Raw genomic sequence first — 7,309 nt, 5'->3', positions numbered from 1 at the left:
TCAAGCCACGGATCAAGTGTCGGTAATACCGAGGAGAGAATGAACCGTCGGATCACTACATATTGTGAACGTCAGATTGTAAGTTACAAAATGTACAACGGTAAAGAAACACACTTTACCTAACTCTATACGTAACTCTATACTAGACCAAGTTGTACTTAACTATTTCCTATGTGTCGGAATATCCTAACAGAACCACTACCATCATTATCATCTATGAATGATTTGGTATGCCCATTGTATTTTGGCAATAACTTCTTTCAATACTAATGACGCGCACTAGTAAGTTGTTTTGTATGAGGTAACAATATATGATCAATCCACTCGTGAGTGAAATTTATTCAATTGCACCCTTTATTAGTTGAATCTCACTTCTTTTGCCAATTTATATGTAATCCTTATCAAAGTCTCATTATAGAATTTCCAACTATATTTCCAACACTATTTCTTCCTACACTTCATGCTCAATGTTTTCCCATTAGTCTACATCATGTATTTATTTTTCAAAAAGTTAAACAATTATTATCCTTGGAACATTTTCCTAGTTTATCATTTGTCATTTCTCACCGATTACAAGTGCTTAGAACTTCCTATAATGACACTTATATAGGCCATCATTTTGACCTTACCAATCATGTTGACCAATCCACTTCGTGTCTACTAGCTTCGAAGATAGAAATATTATTAAATTGGCCTTGTTTTCTCACCTTTAGTCATACTAGTTTATTTTCCTCCTCTCTCTGAAATGTATAAAATTGTTACACTAGGAAATATTGTTACTATTTCTCCAATCACATAACTTATCTTCTCAAATTGATGAATTTTATTATGGATTCACTTCTTTAATTCAATGTTATCATACCCTTCAGGCCCTTGAAAATGACCCTTTTTTTAATTCAACTGCGTTAGTTGATCATTAATGTTGCTTCCACTTCTTAAGGTTGTTGTCTATATATTTTTCCATCACCTTATTCTAATAATAGGTTTTTTTGTTATCCCAAGGCTAGTATCTTGTTATCTTAGGTTTATATTTATTAGTTCCCTGAAATTACACCACTATTTTCTCACACCTTCGCCAAATAGCTAGTGTCTCTTTAATTTACATATTAACTAAACTAGTTTTGCATGTATGCCACTTCATATTTAATGGTCTCTTTTACAAGTTCATTCCAAGCTTTTAATTTTACATTATCAAGTAGATAAGATGCATATTGATTTCTTTGTGGACTCATCAATACCACCATAATTTTATGATCATCTTTGTGAAAATAGGTGTGTTGCAAGGAGCATATAAAGAGGTGTCATCCTCATATGAAATTTCTTAATGTTATGAATTGCTTGTTATCTCTTCTTTACCTAACCACATAATTTCCTTCAGGCTATAGTTTATGAGATATTAAAAAAAAATATCAAAAGAATTGATTCCACTTTTGATTAATGCATGGAAAAGGAGATGCAACCATAACTATAAACATGCACAAAATTGGACAAGAAAAATAATCTTCACTAAGTGAAGATTCACATTAATTTCAAAGGCCACCTAATAGCCAACATAATTCTATGTTAAAACATGACTACAAGGAAAAAGGGGAAAAACATTCTAATAGAAATAAAATTAAAACAGGGTCAATATTTCAAAAATAATTATACCATGAATATTTTCTTACAATTAATCACCAAAATAAAAGAAGAAAAGAGTAGACAGGTTATTACCCATTACTATTTCATGTTCTATAATTTTCCATTTTCATATCTAAATTCCCTTTTAATATAATGAAATGTCGCTTATATAAATTCATTAACAACTTCTATTACTTTAATAGATTATACAATTTACATACAAATACTAAACATACAATTGTAACATTTCACCAATTTCATTTTTCCTAATCCATAATCATCCTTCATGATTGATTTTGAAAATATCCATGTAAAGTCTATCTCCATATAAAATTTATTTTGACTTCTATGATATTGACTATTTGTATATTGTATATTTTAATTTCCTATTTATTTAACAGCTACAAAATAAAAAAAATTATTCATATCTCAAATTTATCTATTATATATCCGACTTGACTTTCATCACATTAGCACTGTTTTGACTTTAAAACCTACATATAAAATTTGTTTTTAGATTTGAATTCATATCGTAAATTTATCGATTTATAATCTGACTTGACTTCCATCACATTAGAATTGTTCTGACTTTAAACCCTATATATAAAAATCAGTTTTTAGATTTTGAAGTCAATACATTTAAAGTCAAATTTTCTCTAAATCATCCCTTAAGAAGTGCTCCTTTTGTGGTATTTCATAATAATGGGTAGGGCAGTTTTATTATTATGCATTCTAATTTTAAACTATATATTTCTTAGATGCACAACAATCTTGAAGCAGAAAATATGTCAAACTGAATTTTGGGTGTCCTTGCATAATGTTGGGTACCCATACTCTCTTTATTTGGCCAAACAGATTTGTTTTTGGTTGGCTTGGTGATTTACCTTGTGCCAGGGACCTTACTCTACTGTGAGATGGCATAATTCTGAGTTCCCACACTTAGGCTGTTTTAGTTGATCTTCCTGATATTTTTGATCAGCTTGCAGAATTTTAAGAATCTATATTATTGTGGATGGCATTTTGGCCCAAGTGTCTTCATAGGCTGTAGATATTAATTACCAAAACTGTTGTTTTAGATAGTTGTTACACTGAAATATGTGGAATTTAAGAAAAACCAATGTCACTGTCATTGTAAATCATTATAAAAATGGGTATTTTCAAAAAAGATATTTTGAATTTTAGTTATACTTCAAACTTTTTAATACAAACCTTTATACTATACATATACATATAATGTATAAGGATAATTCTTAATATTTCTCCATTTTCACTTCAGAATGCTAAATGCAAATTTCATTTTCCAATTTATTTATTTCTCTTAAATTGTTTTAAGTTTCATAATCGTTAGCTATTATAATTTAGTTGAGATTACGGATTTTCATTATAAAGGTAGAAAAGTTTTGCAATCCTGCTGAGGAAAATATTTTTCCAGATTTTGAAGAACAGGCCAACTATGATCATGTTGCTGAAAATTCTACTTTAGTCTAGAAGAACTTTTTGGTACCCTATTTTTGAAGACAAAAGACTATGGTTTGATGTTTCTTTTAGGATGGATGGGAATAGAAAAGATGACATAGTTTTGAGCTCCTATAAAAATAAAATCATTTCCAGCTCAGATTTAAACGATTAGTTGCCAGTTTTAGATTCAAGCTTTGAAGAGTATCCTTTGTAGGCCTGGGTTTCAAGAGGAAACCAGAGGAGAGAATTTCCAACCTTAGTCATGGAAATAACAACACATAATTAAAGAATTACACTTTTGGGTAATTCAGTCCAAACAAAACCGAATGGGAGGATAGCAGAAAACGGAGGCTGGCAGGTTGATTTGACAAAGAACTCAGTCAGCTAGCCAGTCTGCCAACATAATCTTGACTTTTCTGAGAAATGTTTTCCTAATCCATTCTGTTTTGCTATTGATGAATGAGTTAAAAGTGTTTGATTCCAAGAGATGATGTCAACAATGTGTTCAGAGTCTCATTCAAAATCAATGGATCGCTGTTTTAGAGGCACATTTTAATACCTTCTATGACTGGAATCAACTCAGCCTGGCTGTTTACTTTCAGGCCATTATTCTGTAGAAACACTACCTGCTGATATGAAACAAAAGCTCTGCTATAAGGAACAATATTTGCATCTATTGAAAGTAATTTTAACTTTAAAAACACTAGCTGGAAATTATGTAATATGTTAAAAAAAAACTACCACTGACAAAACAAAAATTTCATACGGTCCTCCTCAGAACATTTTTGACAATCTTGAAAAAATTCTGGAATTGTTTCTCCTTGGCAATTGCTTTACTCATGACAAATTCACTGAATTTCATCGTCTTGTCCCATAATTGGTTCACAAAAAGAAACCTCATACACAGTGAAATATATATATATATATATATATATATATATATATATATATATATATATATATATATAGAGCTCAAACTTAATGTATTAGCCCTTGGCTATGATATAATTTTATTTCCCATAACCTCAAGGTAAATAAACTAGTTTTAATGATAAAATAGAAAATTAAAAGAATTTTTTTTTTTTTTGTTTATGTATAAAGTGCACTAGTTATGGTCACTATTTCCCAATCTGGTCCCCTAAAAGTGGGTAATTCTCAACGCTTGGTGTGCCTTAGTACTTCTGAAATTGGAATATTCATAAATTGGTAACGGTGCAGGTGCGCAATCTCGATGTCATCCCCGAAAAGCAAATTCACGGCCACGGTGATTCTTTGTAGACCGCTAAAATTCCAAAGCCCTAAGAAGAATTTGAGAGCTGAATAGTGCGACAGAGTGGCCAACAAAAAAAAACAATTAAGCATTTTTCAAATTGCACAACGTAGGTTTGTAGTGCCAAAGATAGGTGCATGTTTATATTGCTGGTTACCAAAACTAGAAACTTTATCTCTGCACTTCGACTCATTGCCCATGAGTCATGACTCACAAATATGAAGCGCAAATGCCACTCTCTTCTGGCATGTTGCCCAATCAGTCTCTATAATAACATTCATAGTCATCTCTGTACAAATTATAGCACTTCCAGAATGGCTACTGCTATTCTCCAAGGAATCCCAAGGACACAAAACCCAGAAGAGGAAGAGGAACAGGTAGACAAGAGTGAGTATTGGACTTTTATCGATAATATCAACAGATTGTGTAAGGAGGGACGAATGAAGCAAGCGGTGGTTCAATTACATGCTATGTGCGCAAGGAGTATTTGGATGGTTTCTACCGATCTCTATGCTCAACTGTTACAGGCTTGTGCTGATGACCATTCTCTGATAGAAGGCAAACGAGTCCATGCGCTCATGAATAAAATGGGATATTACAAGGCAGACACATTTATAGGGAACCATATTCTCAATATGTACTCGAAATGTGGTAGCATGTCCGATGCCCGTCATTTGTTTGACGGAATGCATGCGCGGAATGTCTGCTCATTTAATATGATGATAGCAGGCTATGCCAAATGCGGAAGAATACAGGATGCACGCAAACTGTTTGATGAAATGACTGAACGGGATGTCGTATCATGGACTGCAAGGTTGGCGTACAACATCTCTTTTGAATTTTGTATAGCTAAAGTCAAACCTTGAATGTAAATACCCCCGCAATACCGTCTAAATTTCTACATGTTTTACATTGTAATAGACAGAGTTACAGGCAGCATGCAGGATCATGAAACAATATCTATTTCTAATTTTCACTGAGAATTTTTTTTTTTTTTTTTTTAAATAAATATGCTAAAATTATTCCAAACAAAGTAAACTCTTTTGACTACATTGAGCAATCACAACTTACAGAAAGTGCCCAGAAAAGCACCGATGCTCCCCTTCCCAAGGGGGCTTCTTTCGAAGATTCTTCCAGCTAAAAAAAATGTTTTGTAAATGGAGCAAGACATGAAGCTGCCTTTCTAGAAAAAAAAAATTCCAACAGTTTTGGAACCAAAATCTCAAAATTTTGTAAATATTGTCGAGTTGTAATGTGCATCGCTAATATAGGGTGATCATACCGATCTCTACTGCATGTCATAGCAAAAAATTTCAAGGTAAACTACGACCTTCTTGCTCGGATTCTAGCCTAAGGTCTGAACCTACTCGGTAACAAAGGTGAAATCCTATTTGATAACTTTTGGCGGAATTGAGGATAAAGCCAAAGCTAAAGAGGAATAATGAGAAAATTTGTAGCCACAACTTGCAGAGCCACATTATGTAAAAAGAAAAAAAGAGGAGAGTTCTCAAGGATCTACTAGGATAGGATATACGCTCCCGCCTTAAACAGAACTAAGGTCACTTGCACACGGACGTAAATTAAAATATATGCAATCTGCGGTTTTTTTAAAGATGTCCATAGGCCTTAAGAGTTGAACCCAAGCTCTGATACCACATGTAATAGTCCAAAAAATAAATATCTAATTTAACATTAATTTAAATGAGAGTGGCACTTACCTAGCTCAATAAACATGTAATTAATTAACTAAATTCAAATTGAATGAATAGAGCTTACCTGTTTACCTGTGGTTGAAGTAGGCTTATCGCAACAAGGTTTTGGGGACGACTCTCCACCCAACCGTAGGCTCAATTGTGCAACGTCTTGCTACAACTGGCCACCCCCGAGCCCTCAATCCACGTACTACTACCAGTGACTCCTAGGTCTTAGTATACCATTCTCCCAAGAGAATGAAAGACAGAATCTCAGAAAGATGGAATGCAGGAATGCCTCTCATCTTCCTCGCCATCTATTAAATAGAACAAACATTGGAAGAGGAACCACATGCACACACTCCATGTGTCTCATGCAACTTTCTTTTGATTTCTTTATTTTTTATAGTTTCCTTTTCTTGTTTTATTTCCTTCTTTTTGATAGTTTCCTTTTCTTGTTTTATTTCCTTCTTTTTGATAGTTTCCTTATTCTTATCTAGAGCTTTAGTATGGTTATTACTATTTTTATCTTTATTATTTTTATTTATTTTCTTGTATTTTAAATATCATTTATTATTTAACATTTATTATTTATTGTTTTTATTATTTATTATTAAGTGGTTTATTATTTATTATTTATATTATTTATTTTGTATTATTTATTATTTATTATTTTTATTATTTTTATTTATTATTAAGGGGAGGGATATTACAGTGTAACTGGGTTAGTTTTTCATAGTACAGTTTCGAGATAAAGTTGAATTAGCATTTCACAATAGTTCTAGTGTGGGTGCATTGAAATAGTGAAACATGGATAGAGTCTTTTGTAATCGAGTTCGAGGAACAACACATATGGAAATATTGGATATGATTAGATAAAACTTTTCTAGGATTTTGTTTGAATTTGGGAATGTTCGAGGGAAGTTTGGTAGGCATGGGTGGCTAGTTTGGATCATGATGTTGAGGATAATTAATGAGTTAGGTCAAATTAGGTATGCTTAAGCTAGCCATGAATAGGAGAAATGACCAAGTAACAACATTTATTATAGGTGCTCCTATATTACCTCCAAAATGGGGACCCACATTAATGCCAATTTTAGTGTAGGCATTTCCTTAATTGTTTGCTCCCTAATTGGGACCAATGTTTCTGCTAGCTTTTACACCAGCCATGGTTATGGTTTGGGGTTCAAAGAAAGAATTAGATGACCCAAATGAGCTAAAGTTCGAAGATGGACTAGGGGGAGGAACCCTAACTCATTGAGTCAATGAA

Source organism: Pinus tabuliformis, chromosome 4_1, assembly GCF_031772625.1.
Source record: "Pinus tabuliformis cultivar Carrire ecotype Pingquan chromosome 4_1, CPIR1, whole genome shotgun sequence".
NCBI classification, from domain to species: domain Eukaryota; kingdom Viridiplantae; phylum Streptophyta; class Pinopsida; order Pinales; family Pinaceae; genus Pinus; species Pinus tabuliformis.
The sequence above is the reverse complement of the archived record's forward strand: the minus strand, read 5'-3'. Positions refer to the sequence as shown.